The sequence below is a fragment of the Vidua macroura genome, chromosome 8, assembly GCF_024509145.1.
Source record: "Vidua macroura isolate BioBank_ID:100142 chromosome 8, ASM2450914v1, whole genome shotgun sequence".
NCBI classification, from domain to species: domain Eukaryota; kingdom Metazoa; phylum Chordata; class Aves; order Passeriformes; family Viduidae; genus Vidua; species Vidua macroura.
The window spans coordinates 31,464,608-31,484,200 of record NC_071578.1 but is presented as its reverse complement, the minus strand read 5'-3'; the positions used below and the strand labels follow the sequence as shown (position 1 = coordinate 31,484,200).

The window sequence follows — 19,593 nt, the reverse complement described above, 5'->3', positions numbered from 1 at the left end:
CACAAAAGTATTGTAAAAATTATGGGACTACCATACAGAACTCTGGGATTAATAATTAAAATCTTTAACCCCTAAAAAGCCAGGAACTTCTGTAGATTGAATTAAAAAGACAAATTATTTACTACTTTTCTTTTGGTGGAGATAAAGTTGTAATTGTTATTTTCCTGTTGATACCATCCCCCATAGTAACACGGTTTTGGACAGGAGTGTATAAATTCTCAATTTTCTGGGGCAAGGAATATCACAGGAGCTTGGAAATGGGGCACTGCAGGGGAAAGCACCTCTCAGCTGTTACCTGATAAACCTTTTTGTATTTACCATCAAAACTATAGACTATTTAGTGCCATAAGTATATACTGTTGGCATTTTTAGCTGCTTTCATTGCTTCTTGAAAGGCGATCAGTGTAAAAGAGCTGCAGTATTTTGCATGAGCGGCTTTTTGATTAAAAAATCAAATATTGATATAATCCTTGATAAAAATCAGTGAGGACTGATAATTCCCACTAATGCTCTCTTAATTTTTCAGGAGAGAAAATATAATTTGCTCTTAATGAAACTTGTCAACAGTCTGCGTAATAGTTGTTTAATCAAGATAACACAAAATCTCGTTCACGATTACCTTGATTAGGAGAGATATCATTGTTCTCCAGTAATTTATTTTTTCCTCAAAACCACTTTTAAATACTGAGTAGTTACAGGATTTGTATCATATAGCTTAAGTTCAGTGGCATGTACAGAGTCAGATCACTGACTCTGTACTTCTTAAATGAGTATGCCATTCTGCAGAGATTAAAATACTCTTATGAAATTATCCTTTCTAGGCTGCTGTAATGGTTTCTTTTGTTCTTCATCACGCCTGTGCCATTTCTAATTGCCAGGAGGTTTGGGTTCTATGAAGAGTCATTGTCTCACTTTTTATTTTCTTATTTCTTTTCCTGAAGATATATTAAACGTCCAGCTCTTGAAGTTGACTTCAATTTATACTTTGGTTCCTATAACAGTGTTTGATAAATCATTGTCCACAGATGTTGTCTGCATTAATTGCTTAATTTTCCAACTAATGGATTGAAATTTGAACAGCTGTACTGGTTTTTAATCAAAGAGGGGAAGAGAAAAAGTAGGCACAGGGTAGCTGAAGCCGGCTTGTGACAGGATTGAGAGCACTCACCTTTCCTTTCTAATTAGTCTCTGCAGGTCCCTGGGGGCTGAGGCTTTGGGAAGTGTTTAGAAAGGCAAGATGTGAGCAGCAAAACCAGAGGGATGGGAAAGGATCAAGCAGAAGATGCTTGGATCTAGAATAAGTTGAAAGTTTCCTAATTGGAGCTGAGGAAACACCTCGAATCCTTGGTGAGCATGGCTGAAGCCCTCCTGCAGTGCCATGGATGACTAAAGGGGTTCCAGGAGCACCCCTCATGACCCACAATGTTTGCACCTTTCTTTTCTGACTTTGTTTGTTATTTTGGTAAAGTACAAGGCTATACAGCCTGGTAGCTATATTTCCAGGCAAGAAATGCTCATTCAAGCCTGAGTTATCTTAAAACTCATTGTCTCATATTACCCTGTCTTTCTGGGTATTATTCATTATCAGTTTTTTAGCTTTGCTTTCCTTTTCTCCCGCATTTTATGGGGTTAGGTCCACATGAAAAATTCCCATTGATGGTTTAGCGAATGCTTGTCTCTGTCCTTGCTCACCCTTGTGGTAATCCTTGCTCAGGTGATTGCCAATTAAAGATATTTTCTGAGCTTGCCAAAGCTGAACATCGGAGAGCTTTCCTAGCTCATGGCTCCAGGAGAACTGGAGTCTTTCATGTTGCCATCTGCTTTCCACTTGTCAATTCTCGTTGGAAACCATTGAGGCACGTGTGCTTGCTTGCAGCTATTTTGAAGAGATTTGCATTTATCAGTGTAATCTAATTAGGTCCTTTTATTAGGGGTGAACATTTAAATGCCTGCAGAAATAAAATTAACAATTATCTTTTTTTTTATTCTAATGCATTGTAATAGGTGTAATCTATTAGCAAAAACATTCCAGGTCATGTGTGTACTTCATCTCCTGGAGCAGCAAATTATGTAATTGCTGTTCTTTTCCTTTTGTGATGAATCCATCTGATAGAGTTCTTTGCTAGTAATTTCTTTGATCTGTGTATTTTCCTTTTCTGGTCACAATTTTTCCATGAACAGTTCCATTTTATTGACTTTATCCATTACATAAGGTATTTCCCCAGTGATTTCTGCAAACAATATTTAGCTTCTAATTATTTCACACACAGCTGAGCGATTTCAATAGTATGTTTTCCAAGTGCCGCCAGATTAAACCAGCATGCCAAAGGGCTCGGGGTGCTCATTCTCTGCTCCAGCTAAAGTTAGCAGAGTGCAAGTTCTATTGTGATTTTACAGCCTCTGTAGCATGACTGGAGGAAGGAGCCTTATTGTTCCTAAAATGAATTTCTCAAAATCTGAGGATTTTTGTCTAAGTGGAAAAAGAAAAAAAAATAGATATTATTATTTAAAACAAACTCTCTTTAAAGCTTGCATTCATAGCCAGGATGTGATCCATAGGAAATCTGGTTAAAAAGGCCAATTATTAAAATTATTTTAGAAAACAGAAGAAACTGAGAAGATAAAGAACAACTGCTGAACTGGGTTAACTCTACCGTCCTCTTAACTTATATTGAACTTCTCCATAATTTCAGTTAGTGTTACCATTTTTAATGAGGAAAAAAGACCTTCAAATTAATTTTAACAGATTAGAGAAAAAAGTGGTTTTTCCTAATTACCCAAACTTTGTTCATATCCATAGTCCATTAAGAGAACAACAGTACTTCTGATATTTCTGTGACAAAAGCTGTATTGAACAATACCAAAAAGAAAAAAGTACTTCAGAATTACAGAATATTGTTCATCAGCTTAGTGCATTTGCAGTTACATTGGATTGGTCACAGAATAACACAATAATTTTTAAATCCTATTTAAAGCAAAAGACTTCGGTGATCAAAGTGTCGAGAAAACTGCAAGAGATCATTCCTCTCAGTTTGCTAAAAAGTAAAAGCCCTGTTGAGCATTTAGCTTACATAAAAAGTTTTGCATTATTTTCCAAGTATATCTGTACAATTTTACTTTCTGCATGAAGAACATTGCAGTGCCTGTGTGACCAGAGAGTTAAAAATAAAAGAATATCAAAAAGTAGATTATTAGGAAGGCAGGGAAGCACTGGTGAGATTGAGTCAACAAAGTATGCTCTTTGTCCATAGGTAATGCTGTCAAACAGACCAAAATGACTGTTATCTTTTGGAGGAAATTAAATTATTCAAGGGCTGGATGAACAGTGGCTGAGATATAATATTATAATATTTCTGAAAGGATATCCCCTTTGAAATTTTGTTACTTTTTAAAATATGCATTATACTTAAACTGGGTGTTTATGCAGAGCTCTGTGATGGTTCATTTCCCCATTACTTTCTTTTTTTTTTTTTGGTGTACATCTGTGAGAATATTTAACAGTGAATTTTCATTAACTGGAGGCAGTTGGTGATAAAGAAATATTTACCATAATTTTAAAAAAAATCTCATTCCACTTCAGTATTTGCAATTGGTGAACTCTCATTTTTTCAAAATAATTTACCTTTCTATGAAATTCTATAGTCCTATGGAGCTGATTTTTTTCTACTAGATTTCATCCTGTTTCCTTGTAACAGCAAAGATTTCCAGTACCTTCAAAATATTCCTTAGAATATTTTCTAAGTTGACCTCTGAGTTTGTGTCATACTAGATTTAAGTATCCCTCCTCTTAGGCCATGATAATTAATGAAAATAATTATTAGGGGAAATTTGAGGACTCAATTCAGCCTCTGGTCAGTATCTATGTACACAACAGTTCCTAATTAAGGAGGATTTTTTCTCAATCATTTTACCATGTCTTTATGTTCTTGTGTTAAATCTGATCTTTTTAGTTATAATGAAAATCCTGCAGGGCTCCAGGTGAGAAAATCTGTTTGGTTTTTAGTGGCATACAACTGAATAGATGTTACCTAGAGTAATTTTACATGTGTCTGTCTGACTATAAATACTTCCTTAAAAACATACATTTAATCTTCCCTTCCTCAGTCTAAGGGAATTGAAAGCCATATGTCCTGCTTGCTTGGAAATTACAGGTAGTAAAGACTTCCTGGGGGCCAAAGGCACTCACTGTGCACTTCCAAAGTTGAGGTCCTGTCCCAGGGCTTCATGAGGAGATTCTGGGTGGGGCTTCTACCTGCAAAGCAGGGATGAGAGAGCAGGAGAAGCAGTCTTGTCTTCCAGATAGCACTCCTGGTACATCTCCCTGGAAAACTCAATAGCCAGCCTGGAAATAGTTGCTGGAATCCAATCCTCTGTCCTAGTACTTTTGTGTAGACTTCTCCAGGTGAGAACCCAGATCACAGCACAGTATTTTGGAAGAGAAGCTTTATCCAAGCTTTTGAGAGAGACTTCTGGGCTCTGGATCAGAACACATGGAGGTGTTTGTGCTGGGGCAGTGCCTGGCATGGTGTTGATGCCTTCTGTCTAGTGCTCAGGGGCTTTGGATCCTCCTTGTCAGAAAATTTTGCAGTCTGGCTTTTAAAGTCTGTTCTAAAAATGGGGAATCTCATTTTCTTTGGTTTTCACTCTTTTGATACAGTATGTGTTAGATCGCTGAGCTCCTTTGCAGGTTGTTCAAAAGCTAAAGTGATATCTTGGCCATATGTCTAAGGTAAAACAGCGTGTGTTTTTTTTTTTTTTTTTTTAAATGGGGGATTGTTTGGAAATTAATTTTAGTTAAACATCAGTGTTCAGTTACAGTACCTGACTGACAGGATGAGATCCTTGAACACTGGGAATAGCCCGCAGAAGGAGCAAGGGGATATTGTTTTTGAGCAAGTGTTGGTGATGCTATTGCTGAAATATGTTGTTTTATTTTAAAATACATACTTTGAAAAGGCCAGCCTTTTTTTTAACATTTATTGCTTAGCTTCATCCCAGAATTTCCTGCCACAGGTCTTTTTTCTCTTAGCAGTTCTTGGAAAGTTGGGTTTATTATGAATTGTTCTCTTCCCTCTCTGTGTATTGAGATAACACCTATTCAAAAGCTTGGGTGTCTTTCTGAGAATCAGAATATAATTTTTCTTATGTCAGCCTCTGGGTGATAGAAGCCATTTTGCCAATGACTTTAACAGTAGGAAGGAGTAGGCTGAAATCACAAGGAATCCCTCTTTACAGTGGTGCTTTACACAGCATTTGGTTCAGCAGCCATGTGGACTTTAGTGTATAATAAACTACTACCAATCACTACATCACTGGAGAAATCAAAGCAACTCAATAAAGAGAAAAATAAATGTCATACATGTATTTGGAAAAAAGATTATATATTTTTAGCAGATTTTTCTTTTCTTTGTGGGTTGTCATTTTTTTTCATTTTAAGTGAGCTTTGTGCCACTTCTACACTTAGGCTGGTGCAATATCTAACTAAGCCCATGATATCCTGAAATACTGGCAAATGCAAGGCAATACTTTACTTGCTCACACAAACAACTCATTGTGAAACGTTTTTGGTTTTTTTTTTTGTTTGTTTTGTTTTGTTTTCCTTTACTAGCAATCCCACTCCTATTTTGGCTTCATTAAGCAGCATTATGTCTTGTTGACTTGCACTTCAGCACAGGAACCACTGTGTTGGACATTCTTATTTCCATGAATTCTGTGTCAACATCTGCAGCTTCAGAAACTTGTTCAAACAGAGCAGTAGCCTTTGCTACCATAACATAGTTGTGTGCTGCCCTGTAGGTGAGGAGTACATCTTCTCAGAAGATGAGAAGTTCATTTCCCTTCTGCTAACCTGCTGCAGTCCTACAGAGAAGGGAATTCTCTGTATTCAGTTATGGAAGCTCCTCAAGTATCTCTGGGAAAACTATGGAGCAGATATAATCTCTCAGCAGTTGTATTTCTGCATCAGCAATACAAGTGGTACATAGAAGTCTTTGTCCATATCCACTGTTAAAAGCAAAGCTGTTTCCTGGCTCAGGTAAATATCCCCAGAGATTGGGATTCCTTATTTCTGGGTTCTCACCTCGTGGAGGCTGCTGGGGGTGCTGCACGGGGCCTTTGTGAGCAGGGGCCATTGCCCACCTGTTGTGTGATGTGACACATACCTGTTAATTGGACCCTTGTCACAGGCTCTGGGTATGATCTTGTGAGGGATTAATGTCCAAATGCGCCCTGGGTGTGGATGGGTGGCTCTGGAGGACCCTTCAGAGGTCAGCTGAGTACACACAACCATTTGTGCTGTGCTTCTGGGTACCAACCTCCTTTGCATACTAAAAAAAGCAGCCAAATATAATGGCAAAAATGACAGCAGCTTCCTGGAGTGCTTGAGGAAGTTGCTACATCTGGCAATGCCTGCTGAGAGGGAAGGCTGAATAGTAATGAAGGAAATGGATTCTAAATGCTTCCTGATAGGGAACGTCTGTGAGTGAAATGCTGACAGCAGACACGTGCCTGGAGTCACTGCTGACACTAAGGAGAGCTGCAGGCAGGCATCTGAGGCCAGAGTTGAGTCAATATTTCTCCTCGTGGTGTCTGTGTGAGCTTGTCACTGTTTATCCTGTTAACCCTTTGGCCAGATGATTGCAGAAATGCTGTGTCCTGTCAATACCTGACAGCAGGCAGGCTTTGAATCGTGTATACACAGTTATCTTTTGAACTGGTAGCCTCTCTGATTTATTTGCTGCCACCTCTGACATGTTTTAAAATCATGTCTGAGTTATATTTCTTCTGCGAGCTATATCAAGGCTTACCTGTTCTGTGGCTCCATGTTTTCTTTCACTTATGCCTTACCTCAATCATTCAGCTTCACTAACATGCAAATCACTATTTTGGCTTCATTTTCATTAAACTTGTGCCCATGTTATAAAATAAGGTGTAAATTTTCTGCTAAACCAGATGCTAGGCAGAGTTAGATGCACTTGTTTAGAATGAAACTGCAACCTCATTAAATCACAGCATTAATTTTCTTGCTGCCAGCTATGACAAGCAATGAGGAATCCATCGTCTGCTTTTCAGCCACAGCCTTGTATGGCTGATTGCTCAGGTGAAGTTCCAGGGCAAATGAACATTGGTGAGCTCTTGCCAGAAATGTGAAATTTATCTGTTCACTACTCAGGCTCCATGATGGGACCACAAGTCAAACATCACCTGGTTTTCTTTTGGTGTGAGATAGACTGGGCACTGGAACTATTTCAAACTTAAGGAGATAAATAGTCAAATAAAGGTAAGTGAGGGAGCTAGTTCAGCCAGAACCAGAAGTACCTAATCCCCTAACCGGAGTTGACATTTTTAGTGCAGAAAAACATATGATTAAGGAGCAGTGCCTATGAAATACTTTCTGTGGACTGGTGCTCAAGTTCACAGCCTGATAGATGAGACATTCTGGTTTTTATCCCACATCTTGAATACTGGAAACATTGAGCCCTTTTTGTAATGCTTCTCTGTACTTTCCAAAGGAGAAAAGCCTTGGAGTACAGTGACTCTGACTTCCTGGGCTTTGAGACATAGAAAACAGCTACTGTCAAACTGCATTATTTTAGCAGGAATAGCTGAGGTTTAAGTATGTTGTTTTTAACTGGGACCATGAGTGGGATCACGGATAGGTTTCTGTGTTGCTGAGAATCTTTGGGGACAGAATACAGGAGGGACTTCTGCCTCCTCTGTACTGTGTTCCATAGTTACCTGAAAACCAAAACTCAATTTCAAATGTTGAAAATGTTGGATGTTCCCACATCTCTCATGGCACAGCTTTACTCCATAGCTGCTGATTGTGTGTGTATATCAGTGATTGGAACTGGTGTTTCACCTGTGGCAGTTGGATAGAAGGAGTCAATGTCAGGCAAGTGTCACTCTATATTTCCATGGGATACTTGCAGTATTCTGGTCACTCAAGTCACCTGCTGCAGGCAGAAATAGGAAAAATGCAATGAAGGCTAAGAAAAATATAACAGCTTCTACACAGGGGAAAAGCTAGTCTGGATTGTCACCCTGGAAAAAACAGTGAGTAAGAGGAGAGATGAAAATAGTCTAGAAACTCATTATGAGAGGAGAGAGAGGAGATGATTTATTTGAAGATGGTTTCTCACTGTTGCTTGAAGTTAACACATGTGGGCAACCTGGTAAAATTATCAAGCATGAGGCTTAAAGCAAATTAAACACCATGTTATTTTGACATGTCATAGTTACATCACATAATTCATGTCTGTGGGATATTCTAAGGCCTAAATAGAAACATAAAAGGAGGCCGAACATGCTCATGAGGTGCAGGTGAAAGAGATGTTTGTAGAGAACATGTGCAGTTGAATATTAAGCAGAGTGTTCTGTCCTTATGTTTTCAGCTTCAGAAACCCTCAGGCTACAGGTCTCAGGGAACAATAATTCTGTCCCTGTACTTGCCTTTGTTTTCCCTGGGTGGGCACTGCTGCCTGGTGCAGAGGTGGCAGCATGGCTGTATTCAGTGTGACAGGTCTCACTGGACCCACGTGGAAATGTACTGCCGCTTTAGGATCTCCCACCTAAGCAGACAAACCCCAAGGGGAGGGAATGTAGGGGGAAAGTGCTGTCTAGTGCCTCTACAAGAAACAACTCCATGTCTGTTTGGAGAAGTGTCTGTGGGTCTGTGAGGCTGGTTTTGGCTTTGGGCACAGGAAGACATTTCTGTTTGGTCTAACAGAAAGCAGGAGTATCTTACAAATCCATGAGGTTTTATGTCTGCAGATGAAATGAGAATAATTTGTGAGAGTTTTTCTTGTGAGAAATGACTTGATAAAGCCACTTTTCCTTTCAGTGATGAGTTTCCAGTTTAGATGTGTCCAAGCAGTCATTTTGGCATTACAGCTGATGCTCTTTAATAAAATTGAGTCCCACTTCTCAAGCTGATTATTCTGCTTGGCTTTAGGATATGTCCCCTTTGATTGGGTTAGTTTTAAAGTTATGCACCTCTTGGGCTTGGGCCACCAAATCACAGTAATTTTGAGTGGGGGTCTTGAGAGCTCTGCTATGCTGTTTGATTTAAATTAAATGCATTAAAAGAATTCTTCTTTCATTCTAAAAAGAGAAAAGTCTTGATTTCAATGAATTGAGAAAGTGAATTACCCACAGCTGGTAATGAATTGTCATTGTAGAGATGATAGAAACATAATCATGGGAAGCACTGCAGACGCCTCTCATTCTGCTGCAATTTTTCCTCAATTTGATTACTTCTTAATCTTTTGTATGAAAAATTGTAATGACAATGACAGTAAGACATAATTACGAGTCAGTAGGATTGTCCATAACACTTCTGCTACAGTTTTCTGCCTAGCAAAGCCAGTGGATTATTCCTCAGGTATCACCAAACCAGAAAATAACTGAGTTACACTGGCCACTGAATGAATGTCCTCAAGTACAAAGCTGGACATATGTTTCTTGTAGGTATGAGCTTGCTGTAAGAAGGTCTGCATTCGATGTTTTTATATGGCAAACTCTCTCCTTCCAGTAAATTCCCAGTAATCTTATGATATAAGAAAGTACTGGAGCATGTAAAGGATAAAATAATTTTATCTTGTACAAGCTATTGGCTATTTGTTAATTGTATTGCCCTCTAAAATATTCAAGACTATGCCAGCTGAAGTTTCTCAGAATAAAATCAAATTTTAGACCTAAAAATGAGTGCTAATGTTGTAATTGGAATAGCTTAATGATAAGTTCCTTGATTTTGTATTTGGTTTTGTTTGCTTGTTGTGTCCTGCCCTGCACACTTCCAGGGCAGGAAGGAGAAAGCATGTGCTTCCAGGAGAAGGCAGGCTGTACATTCTTTTTTCTGTCCTTTTGGAGAAGGCAGGAATCTCATCTCTTCTGTTGCGAGCTCTTTGAAATGAACTATTTGGTATAAATTCTCCAAAATATTACCAAATCAGTTTGGTGAGGTGAGGCACAAACTTTGTGTGAGAGCGTTTCAAAATTCTCATTTTCTATTTTTATTTTATATAAAGTATATTAACTATTTCTATTTGAATTTTCTTTTTACTAAAATCAAAGGAAAAATATGAAATCCCTCAGCTTCTCATACAGCATGGAAAAGGATTTACATAAAAGGTACGAATGCTGTAAATAAATATTCCACAGCAATCAACTTTTTAGTCAGATTTGAGAACATTTCACTGTTTTTGGTTGAATGAAGGTGCACTTTTTAACTGAAGTTCTGTGGAACTGTTTCTGGTGGTGACATAATTTTCTCTTTTCAGCTCAGTCTAGAGATAGTATAGATTCTTTTTTTTTTCCTTCTTCTTAGGAAATGGAAATTATTACTGTCCAGGCCCACTTTCACATCTCCAGTATAGGGAGGGTACTTAATATACTCTTGTTTTCAGTAACTTTTTACCTTGGTGCTTAAGGGTAGGCAGGTTTGAAATCTCAAATGTGCCAGAGAAGTGCAAGTTAAAACCCCACACTGCGTCTTTGATGTCACAGGTTGGCCTGAAATGTCAATTTTACACATTAGGCTTTTGCATTGTTTTACCTCTTTAAAAGCAGGAATGTCTTTTCACCGATTCAGCTTTCCTAAGGGGGGTGGGGGGGTGTGTGGAATTTCAGCCACTTTTTTTATCAGTGTGGATCTGGGCCTGTGTTATACAGTGCTCAAGACAAACAATGGCTTTATGTCCCTTCTGTGGCTAGAGCAACACACACTGCTCTGAAGGACCAGCAAGGCAGGTTTTAAAGATGTGGAGCTGTGCTCATTTTGTGCCAGGCACGCCAGGGTTTGCTTACAGGAATTCTCAATAAAGAGCAAATTCACTGACATACAACTGAAGAATTTGTACGTTCTCGTAAGAGTTTGCACAGTCCTCATAATGCTGTAGAGTACATTTGCCCTGTTGGGAAATCCTGTCTGGGAGAGACTGCAGGTCTTGATGCACATTTTCATTCTGTTGTTGATTCATCCCTCTCCAAACGGTTCATCCTCCTCAGTTTTTTCATAGATCATCCTAAGTGTAGTTTAAATAATTGCCTTGTGGCTGTTGAAAGCTCATGCTGAGACAACCACCGCAGTGTGAGATTTTTATTGATCAGAGAGTATTGTTTGAAGCAGAAGGACTTGAATTAAGAGGGTTCTTTGTAGTAGAACAAATTCTCAAGAGTTCTCTCTCATATAAAGGGAGTACTTATTTTGGAATGTGGCTCAAAGCATTTTTCATGTTTTCAAGAGAAGCGTCTGTTGTGTGAATTAATGATTTTGATGATTTTAGCTTTCAGAAGATACCAGAAACCAAAATACTGGATTTGCGGGCTCTATGCTTGAAAGAAATAGGATATTTTGCTTTAATTTCCAGATCAATTGTATATTTCTGGGTTGTATCTGCTCTGGTACATGGTTTTAGTTAATATGTCTGAAAACTCCAGATTGAAGTGGGATTGTGTATGTGTAACTGTGCCAGGTTATCTGAGGTTTTTTGCACTCCTTCCTCATACTAGGACAGATTCAATTTGATGGTAGTCCTCACATTTCTCATTTTTCATCGTGCTCTTTTAAGTACAACTGTTCTCACCTGCCTCCTTCAGTCCCATAAATGTCTTGTACTCCAGCCAGGACTTGTCTTGCCTTTTCCTTTAGAGGAAGCTCACACAAATCTGTTGGAAAGTTTTTCCAGTGACAGATTTCAGAAACAGATAACAGAGCCTTCTTCAGGATGCTCTGGGGTGTCCTGTGTCCCAGGATTTTAACATGAAAGTCAGTGCAGATCATCTTGGCCTTTCCCATTTAAGAGAAGCAAACAGGTAAAGAGCTCTAGGAGAGAGGAGCCATGCAATAACACTGGCTGCTTGTCCCATGTTAACCCTGGCTAGGAAGAAAAACCTGTGCACTGCAGGCCTCTGCTTCTGTAGTTCTGAGTGTTTTGCAGTGAAGTGGCCAGTCCAGCAAAAATAACCCTGGCATGATTTGATTTCTTCCATTGTTGCTGTTTTCTGGAAGCAAAGGTCTGTTTCCCCAGGGGCTTAGAAGAGCCAGTGTCTTGTCTTGGAAGAGTTAACCCAATCTACTTGCATGAACCAACCACCAAAATACTACAACAGTCCCTTTGAACTTCCTGTATTTTTTGTGGAGGGACTGTATCTTCTGTCCTTTGGCACATCCTGCCTGCTGTCCTCTTTGCAGCCCCAGTGCACAGCAGGCAGGCATGGGAACACCTCTCCCTTCACCAGGCTGTTGATGAGCATGTTCTCAATGTGCTCTTAGCTGTAGGCAGGGAAAAGGAACAGTATAACAGAATCCTTGGCTTCCAGTTTAAAGCTGGAAAAATTGAGTTTCAGCTGTTCCTCCCAAGCCTCATAACAAGCTGAACAGGGGACATGAGGGCTGCTTTGTATGCATGAGCCTAGAGGGTCTTGTTCAGTGCAGCTGAAATTTGTGATGAACAGATCTTTGCAACACGAATTCTAATGTCATAGCAGCTTTACGCTGAGTGGTTTAATTTCATGCCAGCTTTAGATAAGACATTTTTTTGTTTCGTTCCTGTGGTTATTCAATAGCCTGTTGTTAAAAGTCAGCACTCAGGTTTATGCCCACTGCAAGCCAGAAGCAGAAAACAATCCAGTAGTGCTACAGCAATGAGAAAGTTATCTTAATCTAAATTGTACAAGAAATAAGCACAATATTTGATGGGGACTCTGGTTATCTTTTCATGTCCTTCCAGCTTGTGCTCTTTGCTGTGACAGGAATTTATATATGAGGTTTAGAACTAAGAAATAATATTTAACTCTTCATGGTAATCCTTTCTAGAATCACACTTAGAAGAGAATTAATATTGTTACTGTTTCCCTTTCCTTCATCCATGTTAATGTCTTAAAATAGGAATTACCATGGAAGTTTCCATCCAGCTAAGATAATTGAACTGCAGCTGTGGTAATACGTTTCCAGAACATACATCTTTCTTTTTATTCATTCAGTCTTTATAAATTTCAGGGGTCCTATAGTTGTAAAGAAAGACTGTTTTGGAACCAGTCTACACATTATCAAACACAAATTTTGCTACCAAGGATACAAGTGGGTGAATATTTACATACATAATTTTCCACAAAAGAGTCTTCCATGTCTTTCTTACGCATGGAAAGTTCATCCTTGATCATTTTTTGAAGATTCCGAGTACAGCTTTTTCATCCCTGTGCTTACTGTACCTGCCTGGTGCCCCACAAAGTCTGGAATTACTCGGTATACAGAGCAAGGAGGAAATGTGGAGTTGTTTATCCACCAGTATGTGCTGTTTGCATATATATATCAGAAAGGCAGGAGGCTCAGAAAACTAAAGAAAGCAACAGGACTTGCTCTGAGACACCTTTTGAGGCATGGTAGGGAATGAAGAAGTTTTTCCTCAGGATCTTTCCTCCCACTGTAAGAGCCTGAGTTCATCTTTAGAAGACTGGAGAGAGAGTCCTGATGCAGGAGCAGATGGAGATCAGGCCAAGCTGACTCTGCTCAGCTCTCCGATGAGCAATGGCTGACTGCTCCATTCCCCAGGGAGCTGGAGCACACCTTGTAGGGATGGAGGACTGGCTGCTGAGGAGGGGTTAATGCAGGGAGAGAGGGAAAGAGCTGGGAGTCCCTAGGCCCTGGTGTAGCATCCTCCTGTTTCCTTCCCTGGTCACTGACACCCTCCTGGAGCTCCTGGTGAACATCAGCACTCACTGTTTCTTTGTTACTGTGCCAGCAGGAGCTATCCTAAAACACAGTCCTGTAATTACCTGCCCATTGCACAGCTGTTTCAAGAAATTGCAGGGAGTGGGCTTGAAGTTTCTTTTTCCACCTTGCCTGCAAGTTCAGTGGCCAGAACCCTCAAAGGTGGGGTTCCTCTCTTGGGTACCAAATACCATTTGTAAAGCTTGGCTGCATGATCCTGTTGAAAGGTGTGGGCCATGAGCTTTGCCTAGCCTATTGTTACCATTTGGGAAATAGGTGCTTCAGGATTTAGCTGGCATTTAATCCCAGGAAACTTTGTAATGTAAGAAATAGCATGTTGGATTTATGGGGAAGCTTTTGGTCTCCAACAATGTATTAGTATTTCCACTTAAGTAAGATTTAATTGTAAATGTGAAGCTGCTCATTAGCAGTAGACTGCTGTTGTAACAGAATAAATTGTCCAGCTGCATGAAATTTGTCCTCCATTATTTGCTTTACTCTCTTAAAAGTTTGTTTGTCTCTATAACCTTAATTATAACTTTTATGTCTTTGGAAGCTGTCCCTTTAAATAGCAGTTACCTTTCCTCACATCATGATTTGGGGTTTAAAAGTCCAGTTCCTGTTGTAAGATGCTAAGTACAGAAAATGGGGACCACAAATCACTGTTCTTTCTTCCTTAATATGCTCCTACCCATTCATTTGATTTCTGCACTTCTGAATTTTCTCAAAGTGTAAATCAAGTCAGCTTGCAACAGTGCTGCTCTTGATATTGTGCATTTGATCTGATTATAAGGCACTTAAGGTGTTAAGAAATTGAAATGATATTCCTTCACCCAGATCAAAGCCAAGCTAAAACACTCCAAGCCTTAAGCTGAGGTGCTGTGAAAAGTTGACCTTTAAAGTTTAAGTTGCAGCAAAACTATTTCTAAGCAGGTCTTAAAGCAGATGGTGGGAGACCAGAGATCTCCAGTTAAGAGCACTGATTTTCCGTCTGTCCCACAGAGGATTTTTTCCATGGTCATGGGCCTCTTGAAGTGACATAACCTGTTGTGTTTTGCAGTTCTTTCCTCACTGTGTCCAGGGTAGAACCATTCCTGAAGAAATTTGAGAATGGGGGCACTTCTGTGGCAGCTCTTGTGGCATTTTCAGAAATTTCCTGCAGCTTTCTTTCTTTTGGAGCAAGCCATATATCCCAAATCCTGCTAGAAAGCTTTAGTTTCAGCAGATTTAGTAGTTTGATGAAAAAATATTTAACCAGTTTTTTTCCTGACCCTTAGGTGTAGCTGCATCTTGGTGGGTGAGATGAACACAGAAAATGAGGAGGTCCTTTGGAGGCTGAGCTGCTGGGAACAGCCTGACTTCTGGGAGGAAATCTGATGCCAAAGGCTGGCTGTACCAGGTGGGTGAAGGTAATCCCTGAGCATCCAGTACTGCTGGATCTGCCACCTTTCCACTCCTTCTGCAACTGACCTGATTTGGGTGCTTAGATCTGAAAATTGTTTGAGAGCTGAGCTTTGGGACAATTTTGATTACCATGCTGGAGGTACATAATCTACCACCAAACTGTTCAGATTTAAGAATTTAGACTTTTACATTACAGCCTGAAAAATAAAGGTAAATTGCCAGGAGTTTAGTTTATTTGCATGCTCTGCTTGTTTTCTTTCTCCTTGGGTTAAATTCCTGTTAGAAGCAGGTGTCATTGCTTGGTTGCTGGCAGATGACATCAGAGGTAAGGAATGGCTCTTCTTAAGGACTGCTGAGTTCTGCAGGGCAATCTGCATTAAAGGAATTCAGGGAGTTAACACTGGGGATCCCATTGATTTAAAATTGGAGATGCAATGGACACCTGCCATTCACTAACTCATCCTGCTGGAGTTTTTCACACAACATAGACAGGAATGACAGCTACCCTTTTCCTCCAAAAGCCTCTGAATCACAAGAAATAAGAGACTGTGAGCAGTGAGTGCTCTGCCCAACAGGATTTTAGAGGCCTCTAACCTCTCTCATCTCGGTTTCTGTTTCCTGGCAGAAAGATGCTAATCTAGTCATCCCATGGTCTGACAAAGTTTCTTATCTCTGATTATTCTGACCCTTTCCATGCTTTTCCAATTCTGCTCTACTCCCTTGAGGTTAGAGGGTCAGAACCATAAGTATTGACTTATGGGAATTCCATTCTTTTCTAAGTTTTAAAACATTAATTCATTTTGCATTTTTGACTCTTGAGGTTTGACTCATATTGAACAGGCAGTTGCCAACACATCTGAGTTTATAATCTATAATCACTATCTTTGTTTTAAAAACCACATTTTTCAAAATAAATTCACAAATTTTCTTTGCTTTTAAGTTTTACTTTTTGGATTGTTAAGTAGGATGGTAGTGCATCATTTCCTGCAGGTAAATGTTACCTGTGGCATCTTTAAAGCAATCTTAGGAGAGAACATTTACAGGAATTTCTCAAATCAGAATTTTTGATCTTTTGAATAACATACCACAAAAGGACACAGAAGCCTGTTAGAGGAATATGTGAAATTTGATGTGCTGTCATTCTAAAATAAATAATTGATGTTGGCTGAAGAAGACAACCCATACCTACAGGTTTATTTTCCAGCTCCATTGCTATCTGCTTATGTTTTTGTCATGCTAGAAATATGATTGCTTTTCTGCTTAGATTCCACTATTCCTTTGAACACATTTGTCCAGACTTCTTTTCTTTATGGACGCCATTCTTTATTTCTCTGTTCATTTCACTATAAGCATGGGTTTCATAATAGACATTGATGACTCAAGGAGCAGGTCCACTGCTGACAGGTGAGGTCTGATCTGAAGCACTTGTGTGGGGAGGGAAGAGGAGGAACAGGGAAGAGTGAGCTTGGATCTGATGCCTTAGGTTTTAGTTTTTATATTTTTCAGATTCTGTGCTGCTTTAGTGTGCAGTTCTGAGCTTCATATTAGGAGATGGTGAACTCTTTTCACAGAGAAAGAAGACAAAACAATTCCTTCTCTAGCTGGGGACCAAGGACAAATGATCCAAATTTCAGGCCCAAGAGCACAAACAACGTGGACTGAAGAGAGAAAAACAAGCAGGATGGGACTTCATGGACTAAAGCTGTAATTGGACAATTAACTCCAATATGCAAATGGAGCAGAGCTTCTAAAAGTGAGAGACCCCGTGAGGTGTCGTGCATTTTGTGACCCTTTTGGTTCATCTTGGGTGCAGCCCTGGCTGGGCTCTTGTGCTGCCCAAGGTGGAGTCATTGAGGAGATCCTTTTAATAAATCTCTGCTTTATTCTTTCACTCTGTCCAGCCTCTGTTCCAGGTCAGACTTCATATGACATCAGATCAAATGACAAATGAGCAGGAATGTTTGTGTTGGCCATGTTCAGATGCTGTGGAAGGCTCTGCAGTTCTGGCTGGTCCCAGGAGAGGAAGTGCTCCCAGAGCTGCTCTTGTGTTCTGTGTGCAGCCAGCTGAACAGAGCCTGGCCATGCTGTTCTCTGTTCCTGGATTTGTAATGGGAACTCTGTGCGATCCCGTTAAAGCCAGGGTGTTGAAAGAAACAGAAGGAGCACAAAACAATGGCCAGGTGCAGTCAGATTAACTATTAGGATATGCTGGAGGAAATAAATGCTGGTGCCTGGCAATAAAGTCTCAGTGAACAGCTCTCTGTCTATTATTTCCAAACAGCGAGCTGAGCAGAATTTGGAACAGTTTGGTTGCAGACGGCGATGCAGACAACCCAGAGGTAATTGGATACTCTTCCTGTTAGGAAATGCAGATAGTGTTTTGTTCTGTGAAATGGTCCAGCCTATGACCCTTGTGGGTTTGCTTTGCTTTTCTAACAACAGAACTGGACCAGTGGGAGCTCAGCAGAAGGATATAGCCACAGAGAACAGTATTGCCCACGGCTTAAAATCTGTTCAAGGGAAATAATATCCAAAGAAAACCAATCAAAGAACTTTATATTGCTTGGGTCCATTAGGGCTAATTAGCAGCATTGGATGATAAAGTTTTGAAAGCCATGTTAGCCCGTAGCTAATACTTGACAGCTGGCACAGGGAATATGGCAGGAGCTGTTCTCCCTTTCTGTAAGGGGAGAGAGTCCATAAAGTTGAAGTGTTTAGTAAGCAACTACATTAATTATTCACTGCCTACTCTTGTAAGTAAAAAAAATCTTGGGATTATCTGGTCTCTGAGGAGAAGAGCATTGACAAATGAAGATTGTCTGGACAGTTGCAATTTTGTTTAAAGCTCCCTGCAATGAGCAGATGTTTGGACAGCTGAGAATTTTCATCTGAGCTTTCCTGAGGGGACTTTGTAGCCCAGTGTGTGCTGCAAGTCTGTGGGGACATATTTGCAGCAGAGCTTGAGGTTTTTCACCTTCCTCTGTACGTACCAAAAGGATGATAAAACTAAAACTAAACTAAACTTGTGTTTAGTAACTAACTTGTGTTTTGTAACTAAACTAAACTTTGTTTAGTTTAAAACTTCCCCTTTCTTGTGGGAGGGGTTCCTGCTCTCCCTTGGGAGGCAGCAACAGTGTAGAAAAAGGTTGCCAACCAGCTGCTGCTCTCCACCCCGGAAGAGCTGACCATCAATGTTTAGCATACTCCCCAGTTCCAGAAAGTTCAGTTATTCTGTTGTCCCCATTGGCTCCTGTTAGAATACCACTCCTCCTCTGTACCCCGATTAGTTCTCTGTATGTCACCCCACTCTGTCTCCCCCCCTTTACCCGTTGCCCGTTGGCTGTCTTGTACCCTAACCACACCCACTTCTTTGCCCTTGATACCCAGCCCCGCCTTTCCTCGGGGCTTCCAGAGCTCGCTCCCTTCTGGAGAGTTCGTGTCCCTCGTTTCACCCTCTTGTTCCTGAAATAAAGCCTCTAGGAATAAAGCCACTTCGGAGCCCTCTCGTCCTTACGGAGGAGCTAGCCGGGTCCCGCCACATCCTCCCCGTGGACCAGTCCTCTGAGGGTTTTCCCCCGGACAGGCTGGGCACCCGGGTGAAGCCCGGAGGACTTGTATTTTAACACAAGTGGCGCCCCAAACACGGCGACCACTGCCTTGGTCACCGAGGAGCGTCTCCCGTGAGCGCCCGGATCCACGACCCCGCGCTCCGGGATTTCAAGCGCCGTTCGCCGCCGCTTCCAGGGGCAGCTGTACTTCGATTGTTAGAAGGCTTCTGCCTCCTGGCGCTGCTGACAACTCGTGGATATCCGACCCTGCAGCTTTGGGGGAAGCGCTGGATTTCACGAGACCAGCAGCACTCCACCGCCCCGCCACAGCTTTCTTCTTTTCGCCACGTCCCGGTGTTGGTGAGTTTCGCTGCTCGAGGCAAGCAGCCGACGCAGGTTTTTTTTTCTTTTCTCTTTTTGCTTTGGCCGGGGATCTCTCTTGCAGCGGGAAAAATGGGCAACCGCCTTTCCCCTGCACGACGGGAGTTTTATATCCAAGTTAAGTCCGCCCTTGTGTTGGGGAATGTTTCATTTAAAAAGGGGGTTTTAAAATCTTTTGTTAAATTTATTTTCGAACACTTTCCTGACATCTCCATGGACGATGTCTTTTCTGTTTCGTTTTGGGGGAAAGTTGGACGTTACATTTATGATGTTCAGGTTACGGGGAATTTTAAAGTGGGGAGATTTTTTCCAATTTATGATTCCATTTTTAATTTAGTTAAATCGAAAGGGGAAAGTTTGGGTCCCCGTTCTCCTACCCCTCATTCCGCCCCCCCCCGCTCCTAACCCCACTTCCCCTAAGGATGGATCAGGAGACAGATCCTGCCAGAATGAGGCACAGGGTTGCTGCCGTCTCCCTGCTGCCTCCCGTCCCACCCTGTCCTCTCCTTGTGTTGGGACTGGCCACCCCAGCACGAGCCCTACCCACTC

At 40.9% G+C, this 19,593-nt stretch overlaps 1 long non-coding RNA gene across 2 annotated transcripts in view; it reads left to right on the top strand.

Moving 5' to 3' along the window:
- LOC128810665 (uncharacterized) overlaps nucleotides 1–17,006 on the top strand; it is a 100,699-nt gene extending 83,693 nt beyond the window's left edge. For both annotated transcript variants that reach the window (XR_008438102.1, XR_008438103.1), the window contains exons 2-3: nucleotides 14,989–15,110; nucleotides 16,687–17,006. This is a non-coding gene — a long non-coding RNA (uncharacterized LOC128810665). The remainder of the gene's footprint in view (nucleotides 1–14,988; nucleotides 15,111–16,686) is intronic.
- The last annotated feature ends 2,587 nt before the right edge of the window (nucleotides 17,007–19,593 follow it).